General features: G+C 43.7%; 1 long non-coding RNA gene across 1 annotated transcript; it reads left to right on the top strand.

Moving 5' to 3' along the window:
- Positions 1-125: 125 nt before the first annotated feature.
- Positions 126-17,116, top strand: LOC117062185. The gene is made up of 4 exons (XR_004428244.1): positions 126-159; positions 7,609-7,720; positions 14,134-14,267; positions 16,415-17,116. It is a non-coding gene; the product is annotated as an uncharacterized LOC117062185 (long non-coding RNA).
- Positions 17,117-18,394: the final 1,278 nt, after the last annotated feature.

The raw sequence follows: 18,394 nt of genomic DNA, 5'->3' as shown, positions 1-18,394 counted from the left end.
TTTCTTAAAATGATGATCTTTTGTTTTGTTTTTCAGAGCCAAGGAAATTTTTCTTTTGAGCTATTGACAGCTTTCAACAATTAAGTATACTCCTGTGAACACAATTTGGAGCATATTTGTTTCTCTCTATCTGATTTCTCTAGAATTTGGAAACAGTTTGTGAGTATTCTTAACTTATGGCAATATAGTTATTTACATAAGTACAATAAGAATCTGTTTTCATTTGTAACAGAACACAGTTGGGCAAACTGGTTATTTTACCAAGGCTTTGACTGGAATGCTGTCTTTACTTTAAGGAATCAAACTTGACTTATGGAGCCAATAAAAGCCCCTTGGGAAAACTAGCTTCATACCTTATCTACCCAGTCCCTGTACAGGGTTCCTGATCTGTGGTAATTAAAGAATGTCACTCTGACAGGCCCAGGAGTCCAAAGTTTATCCTGGAACCTCAAGAGGAGAGGAATTCACCCAACTTATAGGTATTTTGATAGTACAAATCCATGGCTGGGCTCAGATTTACAAAAATCTTACCTGAGATTCCTTCTATGGAAAAAGTTACATCGAAGCCAATTTAAAAGTCCATGAAAAATGTTTATTCTTGCTGCACTGTATACAAATAAACAGGTCAAGTATAATAAAGCAAATCAGTCTTACCATGATTTGTCTAGTAAAAATGGGAAACTGGGGAGAGAAAAAATATATTTCAAAAAACTGTAGTACACTTGTTGGTAGATTCTAGTCTTGCCTAATGTTTTTCAATTTTTATTATTTTTTACAGTTTGGACTGAATTCTAATTTTTCTTGGCTATAAGTCTTCAAAATAATGTTTTCAATTTTTTTCTTCTTTTCCACCTCCACTTTTCCTAATTTGGAGTCACTGAAAACTAAGCTGTGCTTTTGTAAAGCCCTGCAAACTGAAGCTAGACAACTTAATCTTCAGAAGAAAATAATGGCAACCTATTTACATACATAAGCCACTTTCATATCTGCCTACTGATATATAGACTTCAGAGGAATGTGGCCTATATCAATTTTACAGATTGTTCTTTTGTTTGTTGTTGTTTTTCTCCCTTCCTCCCCCTATTTTCTCTTCATAGGACATGAAACTTCACAACCTGCTAAAAATGAACTTTCCTAATAACTCAGAACCTACCTGTCTAGGAATAAACCATGCTAGCCTTGAGCAATCAGATGACCAGAGACTTACTTCCTTCTAAAATGCTTTCTCTAAAATATTTTTAAAAAGAAAAGGGGGAAAATGTGAAAGGAAAATAAAAAATCTTGGGGCCTCCAAATCACTAAACTGGGAAAGTCAAGCTTGGAACTTCTTAGGGCAAACCTGCCTTTCTATTCAAAGTCATCCCTCTGCTCACTGAGATAAATGCACATCTGATTGCCTCCTTTGGAAAGGCTAATCAGAAACTCAAAGAATGCAACTGTTTGTCTCTCACCTACCTGTGACCTGGAAGCCCCCTCCCTGCTTCAAATTGTCCTGCCTTTCTAGGCAGAACCAGTCTACATCTTACATATATTGATTGATAACTCATGTCTCCCTAAAATATATAAAACCAAGCTGTGCTCTGACCACCTTGGGCACATGTGGTCAGGACCTCCTGATGCTCTGTCATGGGTGGGTGTCCTCAACCTTGGCAAAATAAACTTTCTAAATTAACTGAGACCTGGGTCAGATTTTTGGGGTTTACAGCAACAATTTCAAAAACTCACCACTGACCTAAAATCTTGACCGTACACTGTTCCTCACACTCAGCCATGAAAATAGACACCATCCTATGAGCTCCCTCAGCCATGTCCTGCCACACTTCCAACATGTGTCCCCATCCACCATATGTTGTGTTATTGCTGCATCCTACCCAGGCCCTGATCTCTGGACCCATTGTTGTATAATTACGAATTTGGGGCTGGGCATGGTGGCTGTGGCTCACTCCTGTAATCTCAGCATTTTGGGAGGCTGTATTAGTCAGGATTCTCAACAGGGATAGAACCAATACGATATATTGGTTGTGTATATATATATATATATCCTATTGGTTCTATCCTATATGTATATATATATATATATCCTGTTGGTTCTATCCCTCTTGAGAATCCTGACTGATATATATACATATATATACACACATAGATATACATATACATATACTAATACATAGTTATACATATACATACACACACACACATATATATATATATATGAGTTTATTAAGGAATATGGACTCACATGATCACAAGGTAAAGTCCTACAATAGGCCGTCTGCAAGCTGAGGAGCAAGGAAGCCAGTCTGAGTCACAAAACCTCAAAAGTAAGGAAGCCAACAGTGCAGTCTTCAATCTGTGGTTGAAGGTCCAAGAGTCCAAAAGCTGAAGAACTTGGAGTCTGATGTTCGAGGGCAGGAAGCATCCAGCATGGGAGAAAGATGTAGGCTGGAAGACTAAGCCAGTCTAGTGTTTCCATGTTCTTCTGCCTCCTTTTATTCTGGCCTCACTGGCAGCTGATTAGATTGTGCTCACCTGGATTGAGGGTGGGTCTTTCCCAATCCACGGACTCAAATATTAATCTCCTTTGGCGACACCCTCACAGACACACCCAAAAACAATACTTTGTATCCTTCAATCCACTCAAGTTGACACTCAGTATTAACCATCACAGAGGCCAAGGCAGAATGACTGCTTGAACCCAGAAGTTTGAGACCAACCTTGGCAACACAGGGCGATCCCATCCCTACCAAAAAAAATAAAAAGTTTAAAAATCAAGATAATTCCATTATCTGTGGTCCCAGATACTTGGAAGGTTGAGATGGAAGGGTCACATGAGCCTGGGAAGTTGAAAGCTGCATTGAGCTGTGATCTGTCGCTGCACTTCAGCCTGGGCAACACAGCAAGACCCTGTCTCCAAAAAAAAAAAAAAGAAAATAATTTGTCTGATCTATGTTCCAGGTTCCTGACATGGAGCTTCTAAAACTGTTGCAATTTTCTGAGTAATAGAAGTGTCTTTGTTATGTTAATGAGCTAACTCACAGCAGGGCCTGCAGATAGCTTCAGGATGGGGTCTGGTCCCTGAAAAGACCAAGCAGGTAATTAGAGTTGGGGCTTTGAGCCACATGATGTTAGCCAACCCTCCAGACCTCTAGGGAGGAGAGGGACCCTGGAGATTGAGTTCAAGTACATGGCCAATGATTTAATTAATCATACCTATGTAATGAATCCCCCCCCAAAATCTCTGGACATTGGAGCTCAGAGGAACTTCCTGGTTGGCGAGCTCTTGATGTGCTGGGAGGGTGGTGCATCCTGATTCCTTGAAGGGAGGACACAGAAGCTCTGTGTTTTTTACTAGTCCTCTCTCTATGTGCCTCCTCATTTGGCCTAGTCCTTCTGATCTGTATCCTATATAATAAAATTGTAATAATAATGATAACATTTTCCTGAGTTCTGAGTTGTTATACCCAGTTATTGAATCTGATCTTGGCTCACTGCAGCCTCTACCTCTTGAGGCTCAGCTATCTTCCTGCCTCAGCCTCCTGAGTAGCTGGGGACCACAGGCACACACCACCAAGCCCTGCTAATTTTTGTACTTTTTGTAGAGATGGGGTTTCACCATGTTACCAGGCTGGTCTCAAAATTCTGGGCTCAAGTGATCCTCCCACCTCAGCTTCCCAAATTGTTGGGATTATAGGCGTGAGCCATGGTGTCTGGCCTCAAATAACTATTTAAATGAAACAGAACTAGTATGGTACTAATGAAAAATGTATAAATCCATAATCGCGGAGGGATTTCAACTTCTTTCGATTATGTAAAGGTCAAACAGACAAAACACAATGAAAAAACTTAATGCAATGAAGAAGTTTGATTTAATGAACATATATTGGATATGTGCCCAAGAATTAGAGAATATATACTAGTTTTAAGTTTATGCAGAACATTTACAAAAATTTAGCGGAGGCCTAAATTATAAAAAGTTGCTATCATGCAGAATGACACACAAACTGCTGAGTCCGGAATTCAAAGCCTTCCACACTCTCCTCTACCTTTGCATCTTTATCCTCCACCACACTGCAGTGCATACTCTGGGCTACTACTCACTGTTCTTGATTCAAATTCCATGTTCTGTCAGCTCAAATCATTCTCTCTGCCTGGAATAACTACTTCATACATCTTCTGCTATTGAATTCCTGTCTTAGCACCCCATCTACTCCAAGACAATGTCCAGTTGGAGTTACTCCCATTTTCTTTGATTACACTTTTTGTTTTTCCTACTTCCATTATATTATTGATCACATCTGTGCCACAGTTTTTGACTTCGTGTCTGCCTTTCCTCTTTTCTAGACCCTGAGAGCTCCTGAAGGGTTGGGTCATTTCTTTTTTATTTGCTCATTCCTCATGGCACAGTGAGTGCTTAATAAATGACTATTGACTGAAAGTAAACTGTATTTAAATGGACATATTCCACTTCTGGGCCATTCATCCTTTCTTTCTAGTGGAACTAGGAGATGATGAACCATAACAAAAGTAGGGTTGTGCAATGTGAAGGACCATGGAACCTTCCCCTGGGGGCCAAAAAACAGCAGGGAAAAGTGCAAAGACAAAATCTTCCATTTTTAAACAATGTAAGAATGTGGTCCCCCTCATGCTCAGATGGGACTTTATCATGACGTTATTTCTGGGGACTTATAGCTGCATCATTTACCCAAATACAGATTTACCTTCAGTGTAGGGAACTGAGGACAGGAATTTCGTTGATGTAGACTCTTGATAATGAGGCTAACACTTGGAGAATTTTTCTCACTCATTGAAGAATCTCGTTTTACATTTCTTCATTAATACTTTAGTTGGTGGTTTAGCTTTAGTTATAGGCTTATCGGATATTTGGAGATACCTTCATAAACGATGGCTTAGGTTTTAGAAGAGTTATACTGAAGCTACTATTTCTGGCAATAATCAAACAGCATGGCCATTTGTTTTGTAAGACCTTTCCGAGAATATGACGGTAAAATCTATGATGTGTGGAAAATGCTTATTCTTCTGTCTTCTATAAATATGAATCTAGTTTGTCTTCAAAATAAAATCGAGTGATTAAAATGTAGTTTTCTAAGAAGATAAATGGAGCAAAGCACTCTCTGTTTCATAATGTTGGAAATCATTCATCCCTCACGAAACTGTCCCAACTGATCCTGACTCACAGGAATGAATTAAAATAAGAGTTAATAATATCAGGCTGGGCACGGTGGCTCATGCCTGTAATCCCAGCACTTTGGGAGGCCGAGGTGGGCGAATCACAAGGTCAGGAGATCAAGACCAACCTGGCTAACATGTGGAACTCCCTCTCTACTAAAAATACAAAAAATTAGCCCGGCGTGGTGGTGGGTCCCAGCTGCTCTGGAGGCTGAGGCAGAAGAATGGTGTGAACCCAGGAGGCGGAGGTTGCAGTGAGCCGAAATCGCGCCACTGCACTCCAGCCTGGATGACAGAGTGAGACTCTGTCTCAAAAAAAAAAAAAAAAAAGTTAATAATATCAAGTTACAGTTTTAAAGAAACTTTCCCATGTTTTAGACTATTGATTGGAAAAGCTGGGAGGCGTACAATTTGTGGAGTGTAGGCTGTTGTTGTCTATAGTGGTTTGACCTATTTCAAAACCATATCTAATTTTGTTGCAAAATGGTCTGAATTCTACAAAAATATTGAGTTGTATAGTGTGGAGAAGTACTGAGCCATTTACTGAAAGGGATATGCCCAAGAAATAATTTGAACTTACTTAGAGATACATACTACTGACATCTACTCCAGACTTAACTATTAGCTCAGGTATAGAGAGGAGGGGAGGAGAGGAGTTAGGACTTTCAGAGTCACTGCCAAGCCGGACACAATCTGGTTGACTTACAACATAGGAAAGATTGGGCCGGTGAACCTCAAGGAAGAGGGCTGTGCATTTGATTCTACTATGCAGTGCTTATCCTACTATGATAAGCTTTGGAAATATAAAGTTGAGTAAGACATGGTCTCTGATCTCAAGAAGTGCACAGTACTTTTAGGGAAGACAGAAGAAAATACTTGATAATGATGATAATGTTACCAATGTCTGATGGAGGTATGTGCATGGCACCAAGAAGAGGGCCAGGTGATTGAGTCTGGGAGCACTGGGAAACACTTTTTTTTTTCTTTTTTGGAGATGAGGTTTCACTATGTTGACTGGGCTGATCTCAGAGTCCTGGCCTTAAGCTATCCTCCAACCTCGGCTTTCCAAAGTGTACAGGCATTAGCCACTGTGCCTGGCCAAGGGGAGCACATTTTTGGGAAGCTACTACTTGCATTGAATCTTGAAGGAAGAATGGTAGACAAGGGGAGATGGGGAATGTCAGGCAGAAGCCCTTCAGGCAGGCAGGGTCTCAGCAGGAAGGTGATGAGAGATCAGGCTGGGAAAGCAGGAAGGGACCAGATTAGGAAGGACCTTGGGTAGTAGTTGGCTACTAATAGGGAAATATGAGTGACAAAATCAGATCTGCATTTTAGCAAGTTCATGTTTTGCATTGTGGTAGAGAAAGGACTGGAGTTGTCTAGGCTCAAGGCAGGGAGACAGGGAGGCTGGGGGGAAATGACAAGGCCCTGAGATAAGGCAGCAGTGGTGGGAACAGAATGGAAGGGAGGTAGTTGAGATACGTTTAAAGTAGAATCAGAATGGACATAGTGACCAACTGGATGCACGTGGGGGCTAAGGAAGCAAAGTTGAGGATAATTCTGAGACTTTTAGGTTGATCCACTGAGTTACATTATTCAACACCACAAGGAAACCAGGGGAGTGAGAAGCTATATTGGTTTGCTTTGGAGTGGAAGGGCAGTGATGTAAGAGGAGTTAATGAATTAAAGTTTGGATATGCCTGAACTTTAATTTGATATACTCTTGGGATGACCCTCCAGGCAGTGGTTGAACATGTGGATTTCTTAGTAACTGATAGACATCACAGACTCACATCAGTAGGGAAACAATAGCAAACTTGATTGGATGATATACTTGGAACATGCTACCCTACGACTGGAGCAAGTCTGTCAGTGAAATGAGGATAATAAGAACCTCAACCTTGTGGAATATGTTGTTGGGAATATAAGTGATAAACAACATAGGATACTTCCTACAGGGCTTCACATATAGTAAGGGCTTGATAAATGCTTGATAAATATTATTGTTGCAATTTATTTCCAAAGTAAGATGCCACTGGAGGAATCTTTGGAATCCTAATTAAAAATAAATAGGGCTGGATGCAGTGGCCCACACCTGTAATCCCAGCACTTTGGAAGGCCAAGGCAGGAGGATCTCTTGAGCCCAGGAATTCAAGACCAGCCTGGGTGACATACGCAGACCTTGTCGCTATGAAAAATTAAAAAAAGTTAACCAGATGTGGTGGTGTGCACCTATAATCCCTGCTGCTTGAGAGGCTGAAGTGGGAGGGTTGCTTGAGCTTATGAGGTTGAGGCTGCAGTAAGTCATAATTGTACCACCACACTCCATCCTGGATGACAGAGTGAGACCCTATCTCAAATAAATAAATAAATAAATAAATAAACAAATAAATGCAAACCAGCAACACTAATCGTTTCTAGGGATTATTGAACTCTGGAGGGCAGATCTGAATGGAGCCAGCAGAGATGGCTGAGGACCCAATGGAGACCAGCCTGGCCCTGGACAGCAGCAAGCAACATCAAAGAAGAGGGGGTAATGGAATTGAACAGGGTTTAAGCCATGCGGTCTTAAGAATCCATGAAGACTCAGAGTAATTTTTTTTTTTTTTTTTTTGCATGAGGATTAAGGTGGTTCTAGGAATTTCAATGAGAGCAGGGTTAATGAAGTAGTGCAGAGTGGGAGAGCAGAGGGAAGGCATTTGAGAGAGCCTGGCTTATGAATGGCTGCGTCGGCATGGCTCACCTGCCTTCCCTTGTATTTACTCAGCAAATGACCCTACTCCAGGCCTTCAGGTTCAAGGTCATTTCTGCATAGTCATGGGCCCCTGAGGGCCTGGAGCAGTGTAAGGAAGACAGAGTCTTAAGAAATTGCATTAACAGTCATGGTGCTTGGCAAGTATTGTCATCCTATGCCAAGCCTGATCTGAAGGGGTGCATGCTCATAGGTAGCTACTGCCCAAGATTATAGCAGCTTCTTCAATCCCCAGATCCATGCTCTCCTATATTTGTTCTTTCCAGGGGTTCCTGTCCTTTGATAGTGATGAGATGCAGAATGACTTATTGAGTTATTCTCCTGATAGTTTCCAACTTTTCCAAATGACAGTGGGGCATGGAGATTGAGAGTGGAAATGAGGCCCTAGGGATAGCGTGCTTAGGAAAACACTCCCAGCCTGATGTAATTCTGGGGGTACAATGGCATTTTCATCATCAAGACTGTTAGGTAAAGGATGACTAGCAGTGAGTTGGGGGTGACTGGCACTGGGGCTGGGTTTCTGATTCTGCCTAATCCAGGCAGAGCAGAAGCACTAGTGGGCTGGTAGAGGGCCTCCGGGGCCTCACTTATGTCATGGAAAAACAGCTCCAGATTATTGGTTGACATTCTGAGGACAAGCTTGGGGACTACAGGATAGAGAGAGTGCTGGGAGATGCCGTGGCACCCATTCCGATGCCTGCCCTGCCATTCCCCCGGGTGATGTCTCTGGGGCATCTTGCCTTCCCTGCCCAGACCTGTAGTTCAGCTGAGGGCATGTGGAGGCCAATTGGCTTCCTAGAGTGTTACTTTGCTTGAACAGCTCTGCTGGGAGAACTGGAGGAGCTAGCTAGTCACGGTAACTGCAGCAGTCAAAGGATCGTCCCGGTGGAGGTGGGATGGAAAGGTAGAGAAAGAGAACATATAGCATTTTCCTTGGAGATGTGTGGGCATGTCTTAGAGGAAATGCCCAATTCTTGAGCCTTGAGCCCCCCAGGAAATCTTGGAATATTAGGCTAGTCATCCCCAAGGAAATGATCCTATGTGATATTAAGGAACACGGGCCAGTAACCCTCCAAGCAATGGATGTGGTGGCCAAGTTTGACCTCATGATGGAGAGGAAGAGGTTGGTTTGAAACCTAAGAATTTAATTTGTTGTTTCAAACTGTTCTCCACTCAGCATTATTAAAGCATACATAACTGACATATAAAAATCATATATGTCTATGGTATACAATGTGATGTTTCGATCTCTGTGTACATTGTGAAATGATTACGTCAAGCTAAATAACATACCCATTCATAGTGTTTCGAAGGAATTAAATTCAGGTACAAAAGAGAGGTGCTGTTGAAGAGTAGGATGGCTCTATCTAAGTAGTATGTCTGGGGGTGTCCTAGATCAGGGTCCTTTTGTGCTAGTAATAAACCTGCCCTTCTGGGGCTGCTCCACTTTCCCCACTCTTTCTTTTGGGGCCTCCCGAAGAATTAGGACATGGCCACTTTCTCTGAACAGGCTTCCTACTTCAACAAGGACAGGGGCTTGTGCCACCCATGCCACTTCAGTGTCCCTGCAGCACAGAGCTGAGTGCACACTGGCTGAGTGAGGAAATCCCCTTGGATTAATCTTGGTTCTAAGCATCATGGCTGTATTTCATATGTATATGAATTACAGCATAGTTGAATAAGGATTTTTGTGCTACAACTGGAATCCCAGAGTATGCAAATTGGATAGTATAATATGGAAATTCCTAGGACATTTTATTAGTTTTAAAAAATTGTACAAGCTTAGAGTAAGAAATTCAACAGTGCAAGAGTTCACTGTGAAAAGTAAAATGCTCTGTCTCTGCTGAGAGAGAGATTGCAGCCCAGGTACTGCTACCATCAATAGTTTTCTTCAAGCATACCATTTTAGTGGTTTATGGGACTTACAGCTCAGGAAGCTTGACACCAGGGTTGAGCTCAGAAAATCATTGTTGCAGATATTAGATATGACCGTCTCATAAAGATACAGACACAGACACAGCGACTGGAGGTGTTCACTGGGGCTCATAGGCTACTTGTCCTTTCTGCTCTGTGCCCAAGTTGGGCTCAGAGTAGCCTGTCATCAGCTGTTGGGAGAATGCTGGCATGGGGTTAGCAGGAGCCCACTTAACATGTCCTAAGCCACCTGGAAGGGTCCTTCAAGGAGACCAGACCCCAGAGGCCCTGAGGAAGGAAGGACTTTTGCCAGTTTTTAGGTTTTCTAGTCCCAGAGTTTTGGGAAGGAATGGTTTGGCTTTGGGCCGTGTGCCCCTTTACAGAGTGGAATGGGGTGTACCCACAAGCCATTGAGCTGGCTCTTGGAGAAGAGAGCAAAAGCGGGAATAAGAGGTCAGGAAGCTGTGTGGTTGTAGGAAATCCCAGCAGAGGGCCTGGGGGTCAAAAGTGGTCATGGTAGTGATGGTGGAGGCCGAGGTGGTAGAAAATCAGAGGACTACAAACCCTATGGACTGCTGGTGACCTGACCAGGCTCCTACGCTCTCTGGGTTCATTTTAGGCTGTATAGCAGCAGATGATTGGCTGGTGTGAGAGCAGTGCACCTGCCATATCAGGCAATCCAAGGCGAGTCCAAGCTACGCTGGGAGGAAACCTGAAGGCAGCAGCAGGTAGACTAGCTGAAGGCAGACAGGCAGGCAGCTTGTCAATCAGATTTGTGTTTTTGAGGACTCTCAACTGGGGAGCCCTCCATGACAGATCAGATGAGAGAGGAATCTGGGGCTGCCCATGCGTCAGGCTACCAGAGGGTCCCATCAGTGCTTGGATCTTTGCAGCTGGGTCTGAGGTGTGCAGGTAGAGGGTGAGCTGGTCAGAGCGGCCTATCGCACAGCTGACCAACAGCTTCCCAGGAATGCAAGCACAAGCACCCCACCACAGGCAGGTGGACAGACACTTCTCCTTTTGCCACCAGGACCTCACAGAGGCTGACCTGGCTCTGTGAGGTGAGAAAATGGGTTGTACTTAGTACATAGAGATAAAAGGCTTAGGAGGCCCCTCCATCCTGTGACCCTGTCCCCAGACCACAGGTGCCGGCAGGTGCTGCTATTTCAAGGCTAGGCCTCAGTGCAAGCTTGCAGTTTCTTGCCCACCTGTGATGTCCTCCATCTAATGAAGGGGCCCTCCATTCTCTCTCTGCCTCTAACAAATGGAGGCTCTGGGCCCTGGGCAAGACACACGGGGGATAATGCTGTCTGTTATCCAAATATATTTCACTGGGACGGGGAAGGGATCTTTATGTCTTTTGACCCACTTCCCCATTTACTGGCCTTGTACCCATAGCTGGACATGCCGTGGTGATGGGGAGCCTGAGGGGGCAGATTCAGGAGAGAGCCCTGCCAAGGGGGCCCAAACAACCAGGCTGACCAGAGCAATGCCTGGCCTTGACTCATGGCCCATGCGTTATATCCTGGGTGTGTTGAATCACCTCTGTTTAATCTTATAAAAAAAAACAACCAAAAAACCCCTTTCCTATGACAGAAAGAGCCCTGGGTTTGTTATTTTCAGTTTATGCAAAGTGGATAAGAGGGGTGAGGAGTTCATGTTGACTGTCCAGGAGGAAGAACCAAGGCAGACACCAGAGCTGGGGCTCATTCCCACAGTTGAGGGTATAGCACCCTAGTCTTTAGGCAGAGAGTGCTTCCCATCATGGCCTGGGCCCCAGCTCCCCTCACATGCTCAGTGCTGCTGGGGAGGCTTGGGAAGGGGCGTGGAGGCATACCGTCTGATCTCGGGGAGCTTGTGTCCTGTTGAGAGAGAGGACATGCACACATCCGCCTGCACACCAAGAACTTCCAAACATGGCTGCTTAACAGACTCCAGGGATGTTTCAAGTGAGAAGTGCAGGAATATGGAAGCAGGGACTCAAGCAGGAACCATGGATGTCGGGGTGTCCATGAAGGGGTAGCCCTGACTAAAGGAAGATTTAAGGAAAAGCAAGCTCTTCGTATCCAAAATAAAGCCAGCGCCGGTTGTTTCTTGTGTTATTACTGGAGAAAAGGTCAGGGCTGGACTCTCGGGCTCCCCACGTGTGAGATAGATTCTGGGGACTGAAGCCTTTGCCTGCAATAGTCTCTGGGGTTGGAGGTTGTTTTGTTCTTGTTTCCTCATTTAAGCTGCAATGGTAACAGACTGACACACAGGAAATCATAAGTCAGGAGGGCCACTGCCACGCAGGAAGGACCCACCTGAACTGCTACAAACGGCGAGTTGGAAATCATTTACTTAATCATGACTTAAACGGCCAGACAGGAAGGCTCATTTATCCAAGGAAAGATGAAGGCTTATGGGTTCTCTCTCTGTGTGTGTGTGTGTGTGTGTGTTGCCAAAATAGACGTTTCAGCAATCAAAACATACACAATAAATACTTTATTGGTTTGATTCATTTAGATGTTTCTGCGGCTAGTTTTGAACATTAGGAAATGGAATCCTTTGATCATTTGAATTTACCAAAAATGTGATTATTTCTAAAGTAGCAGAAATAAAGGATTTCAGTATTGGAAGGGGCCTCAGTTGCTCCCTCTATATAGATGGGTAAGGGCATCAAGACGGATGGCGTGACTTCAGCCAGGCACGGAGGGAAGCTGGGTCTGACTCATCATCACCCACAGCTAGTCTCTGCATTTCGTAATGCTTTACTACTGACAAAGTCTTTCGCGTGCCTTATCTCATTTGATCCATGCTGTGAATAACTAGTCCTTGATTCCTCCTCAAAACATCACAAGCATCCTGTTGTATTCAGATGAGCCTGGCCTTTCCCTTCACCCATGTCCGGCATGTGAATGTGCTGCATCATGCACATTACAGGCTTCCCTGGACCGTTACTAGTGAAGTGAGGCAGACAATAGCAGTTACTGTGGATCACACGTCTTCTATGTGACAAGGACACTGTCAGCCATTTCATATTTATTATTTTATTTTCTCCTTCCGGCATCACTAAGTACTGGTGATTATTATCCTTCCCTCTTTGCAGGGGCATAAACCAGGCTTAGAGAAGTTAAGTAACTTGCCCAGGTACCTGCAAACAGGAAGGACAGCAAGTTCTCACTGAACATCACCAATAGGTTCTTGGAGACTGACTTTAAGTGAAACAATGTGCAGCAGATCCTGGAATAATGCCATTTTGTTCAATGTTATTCATTTTCTTATATGTCATTTTTTAAAAAATTGTGGTTTCCAAGAACCTATTGATGACATTAATAGGCTCTTAGACACCAGTGCTATTTCCAAGTCAGAGGTGCAAGAATGTGAAGCGGAGACTTGATAAGGGACTGTGAGTGTTGGAGCATCATCCATGTATTTAATCCAATATATTCAAAATGTTATCATTTGAACGCATAGTCAATACAAAAGTGGTTAATGAGATATTTCACATTTTTTATTATGTGCCACTTCTTTGAAATTTGGTATGTAGTTTACACTTTGCACTTCAATTCTGACAAGCCAGTTTCAAGTGCTCAATAGCCACATGTGGCAAGTGGTCACCATACAGGGCAGTGCCACTCTAGAACAAAGGAAAGGGGAAAACATTTCTGGAAGGATGGTTGTTGGGAGTTGATGCCATGGTTAGCTCTTTAGGAGTTGAAATTAATCCTGGCATGGAATATTGAAAATATCAGCAAGAAATTAAATGACATAGTAGTCATTATGCCTAAATTATTGTTAGTTTTTGATTGAAAAAAGTTAAATGTTTTAAATATCAAGGTAGTAGTGAGATATAATAAAGAGAGAGTCAGTTCTAAGTATAGAATTGCTGGATTCCGTTAAAGCTCTGTTCTCCAACATTTGGGCCCCATTGAAGGGGCCATTTAACTGCTCTCGGCCTCAGTTTCCTCCTTTGCAAAATGTGGATTGCACTACCTGCCTCACAGAGATGTAAACTTATGAAATGTTACTGTGATCGCCAGGGCCCATCCATTTTCTTTTAAACATTGAAATCACTGTGCCTGAAACAGGGGTTTCCCTGCCCTTTGTGCAAGCTCGGGAAACAGGAGTCAGCCTGAGTCCCACAGCTAAGAACGTGAATTCTGGTCATCTTCTCAATAGCGAACACATTTCACAGGTCCTTCAAGGGAGCACATTTTCCTATAACTCACCTTAATCTCAGTTGAAGCCTCATTTCTTGTCTTGCGTTGTGGCCGAAAACGTAATCTCATTTCTTTCAGGTAAACTTCAGCAATTCAACAATAGTGCAGTCATTTTGTTTCAACTGAACCAAGTCAGGGTTCCAGTCCTGCCTCCCCTTTCTCCTTTGAGGACATCCATGAAGTGGAGGGGTCTATGCAGCCTGGAGCTATTGGTGAGGGGCGATGGGTCTGTGGTGGTCTTGGGGAACTGCAGAGCTGTGTCTGGCCGGTCTGGTGTCTGGTGGTTGGCCTTGCTCCCCGCGGTTCCCTCTGCAGGACCATTCATGTCCTTCTTGTCCTGATGATCAGCTTTTAGGCTCACGGGCCTCTCTCTGCTGAGATGTGGAATAGGACAGCCTCTGGATCTTCTTATAAACTCTCCTGGGGCCACAGGGGACTCTGTATGTGTCTGTGCCCACATAGGATGATTCTGCCCAGACCTTTGCTGCCATTTCTTTCTGTTCTGCTGTTTTTAGTCTCTGGAGGGCTTGCAGTTTCCTTGGGGTCCCTGTGGAAGCAAAGCAAAGTCCTCTTCATCCTCAGATGTCTAAATATATCTGGGATTTATCATCCACCCATCCCAGAGCTCAGTCTAGAGAAGGGGGCAGCCTTCGGGCTCTCTCCTTTCTCCCAGAGCCTTTTCCTTTTCACCAGGGCAGCCTCTTCCTATCTGTTGGAAAGGGCTGTCTGGTTCTTGAACATAGAGTTGCAGCTTTGAGGGGTGTAGGCTGAGGTAAGGCGAACTGTTACATAGAATAAAAATTACCCCATGTCAAGGAACAAGCAGAACTGGACAGGTTTTAACTGTGAAAACCAATTTTATTCAGGACTATGGTGAGAGGTGAAGCAAGACCTCAGCATAGAACTGGGCTCAATTCCGAATGCAGCATGGGTAAATGGGAATGTAGAGCCTAGGACAGGGTGGGAACCTGTGGATGAAGAATTACTAAAAGGGCATATCGGGGTGAGGGGGCGTCCTGGCTGAACTCAGTAACGACTCTTGCTGAAGAAAGACCTGGTGATCAGACATCACTGGGGACTGGTGGGGGATGAAGAATCCAATCAGATGGATATTGAGGGTAAGGGGATCTTGATAAACTGGCTTAGGAGGGTTTTTGCTAAAACTGGTTTTTATAGGTAAGTCCACAGATAGGGCTTGGAGAAAGTTCAGGGACCTAAGGTTTGGTCAGGCAGAGGCTTTGTCATCTGTCACACTGGCACTGTCACCTGGCTTTCCTTTAGTCCCCATCCTTTTTTTTTTCTGGAGTAGTTTTGGGAGACCAGATGAGCAGGGAGTTAGGGAGAGTAGTCAGAAAGGGCCAGAGAAAATAAGGAGGTGTGTGTAGGGAAAATCCTTAAATCCCCTAATTAAATTAAATTAATTTATTTATTTGGGACAAGGTCTCACTCTGTTGCCCAGGCTGAAGTGCAGTGGTGTGATCTTGGCTCACTGCAGCCTCGACCTCAGGGCTCAAGCAATCTTGCCTCCACAGCCTCCTGAGTAGCTGGGACTTACAGGTGTGCACTACCATGCCCAGCTGATTTCTGGGATTTTTTTTTTTTTTTTGTAGAGATGAGGTTTCGCCATTTTGCCCAGGCTTGGACTCGAACTCCTAAGTGATCCATCCACGTCGGCCTCCCAAAGTGCTGGGATTACAGGCGTGAGCCACCGTGCCCGGCCTAAATTCTCCAATTTTTCAATGCTTCCATTCTCTCTGTTCCAGATTTGGGATATTGACTGCTGTTAAATCAGCTATTTCTCCCTGTGGAGGGGTAGCCTATAGGAAGCAACAAGAGTGAGGAGTCCTTTATATTGAAATGGAGGGTAAGAGAAGAGACAGATGTTATCTTGGCTGTAGTGTGAGTTAAGAACAGCAAGTCTGTAAGCAAAGCAAAGCAAGGCTCCCGGGACTGAGAAACAGTGGCTTTCTGGGGAAGTGTCTGTGTTCAGAACCTTAAGTTGGGAACATCTCTGAAGATGTTTGCCATGAAGGTTTTCTTCTGAAGTTCAGTCTTTCATCACTAGGAAGGCCTGTTTTGGAGGCTCTATCAAACAGATCCTGTGTTTATTAGAAAGCCATGGTTCATAAAGCCCCATGCTAATTGCAGGTAGTGGGGTGGCCCCGGCCTGACCCAGGGACAGACTGGCGGTCCTCCCTCCAGGCAGGAGACTCTCTCTTGCCACCTAGTGGCTGTATACCCACATTTCAAGGGAGCTTTTGGCTGGTGAGTGTAGAGTTAAGCAAAACAAAACTAAACTGAATAAAGAAATAGAAAATCAAGTGTTATAAAAGCAATTTGGCATTTGTTTGTGTTTCAGCTCCGTGTCGATTTATTGCTTCCACAAATAGTGCCGATATGCGGCAGGTACTGTTGTAAAACTGAAAATATGTTTTTGGATGTGCCCAATCTGTGAGTATTAAACAATGGTTGATTTGAAATTTGCTATGATTCACATTTCCGGGGGTAAGACGCAGGATTTCTTTGGGGGGCCTAGGATGTGGCATTCTATAATTCTCAAAGAATCAACCCTGGTGGGACCAGGAAGAGCTGAGCTGAGGCCTCTCTGCTCATGTGTACTTACTGGAGATCATTGAGACAGGTGAGCCTGAGTGCACGTTTCACCAAAGCCACAGCAGAGAGGGAGGAGGCGGAAAGAGAGCTCTCTCCATTTCTGAGAAGTTAATGGTAAAAATGGCCTCCGTATCTACTTTACAATTGAAATTGGAAACCACAGCATTAAGTGTTTCCAATGAAATTGGGCAATTTTGGAGTTTTCTGAGCTGCATTGGATGTGGTTTTGCATGCTGTCAGGATGAGCAAGAGGTGATGGAGAACATCTTCCTTTTGAGCTTCCTCTTGGATGTGGGTCACTCCCACTCATGGAATTAGAAAGCTTAGACCTAGACTTGAATCTCATCTTCGTAAGGTGCTCCCGGGCAAATCACTTAAGATCCATCTTCTTCTCTTCCTGCTCCTTCTCCTCCTTCTGAGGTTTTTTTTTCTTTCCAAAATTCAAATGACACAGTACTTGTAGAAGAAAAGGTCCAAGTCTGCTTTTACAGCTCCCCTCATCCCCAAATGTACTCTCACCCCAAGGTGACCATGTTATCATTTGATTGGCATCCTTCTAGTTTCAACTCATTTCTTTGCATGTATATGTACGTACATATACACTATTTTATTTTGCCAGGGGTCACAGTTAGCTGCATTAATTTCTTTTAATATAATCTTTATTTAGGTATAGTTTACATTTAATACCATACTTATTTAAGTGTATGGCTTGATAAGTCTTCACTGTAAACCAAAAATAAAATTCTAAGCCCTCCCAACCATCTGAATGGACCTCCTCTTGGCTAAGAGCATTCCAAAGTTAACCTGAAAAGACTAGTTCAGGCCATGATGGAAGGGAAGGTTGGACATGCCCCAGTATACCCTTCTCCCTTTTGGAATTCAGGAAAAGCTGACCGGCATTAACATTAACAGAGACCTTATGTCTGATAGGAAACTTTGACAATCTATTCTGTCTAAAGCTTGCTACCTGGAGGCTTCATCTATGAGATAAAACCTTGGTCTCCATAACCACTTATCATAACCCAGACATTCCTTTCTATTGATAATAATCTACCCGTAACCTGGAAGCTTCCTGCTTCAAGTTCCCCCACCTTTCCAGATTGAACCAATGTACACCTTACATGTATTGATTGATGTATCATGTCTCCCTAAAATGTATAAAAGCAAGCTGTACGTCGACTACCTTGGGCACAGGTTGTCAGGACCTCCTGAGGCTGGGTCACGGGTGCATCCTTAACCTTGGCAAAATAAACTCTCTAGATTGACTGAGGCCTATCTCAGATACTGTTGGGTTCACATATATAACTTATGAAACTAATACACAAATCAAGTCATATACTATTTCCATCACCCCTCATCTACCCACAAATTTCCTTATGCCTCTTTGCAGTCAACCTCCCACCCCATGCCCAGGCAACCACAGATCTACTTTTTGTCTCTGCACCTTCAGTTGACCCTTTCTGCGATTTCATATGAATGGAATCATGCACTGTACAGTCTTTTGTGTCTGGCTTCTTTTGCTCAGCATAACGTCTTTGAGCTTTGTCCATGTTTTTGTGTTTGTCAGTGGTTATTTTCTCTCCATTGCAGAGCAGTTTTCTATTGTATATGTGTACCACAATTTGTATATCCATTCCATTGTTGATGGACGTTTGATTTGTTTCCAGATTTTGGCAATTATGAATACAGCTACCATGAACACCCAGGTACAAGTCTTTGTGTGGAC

This window comes from Trachypithecus francoisi, unplaced genomic scaffold (genome assembly GCF_009764315.1).
Source record: "Trachypithecus francoisi isolate TF-2019V2 unplaced genomic scaffold, Tfra_2.0 Lachesis_group17, whole genome shotgun sequence".
Classification (NCBI taxonomy): domain Eukaryota; kingdom Metazoa; phylum Chordata; class Mammalia; order Primates; family Cercopithecidae; genus Trachypithecus; species Trachypithecus francoisi.
This window is presented reverse-complemented; position numbering and strand designations above follow the sequence as displayed.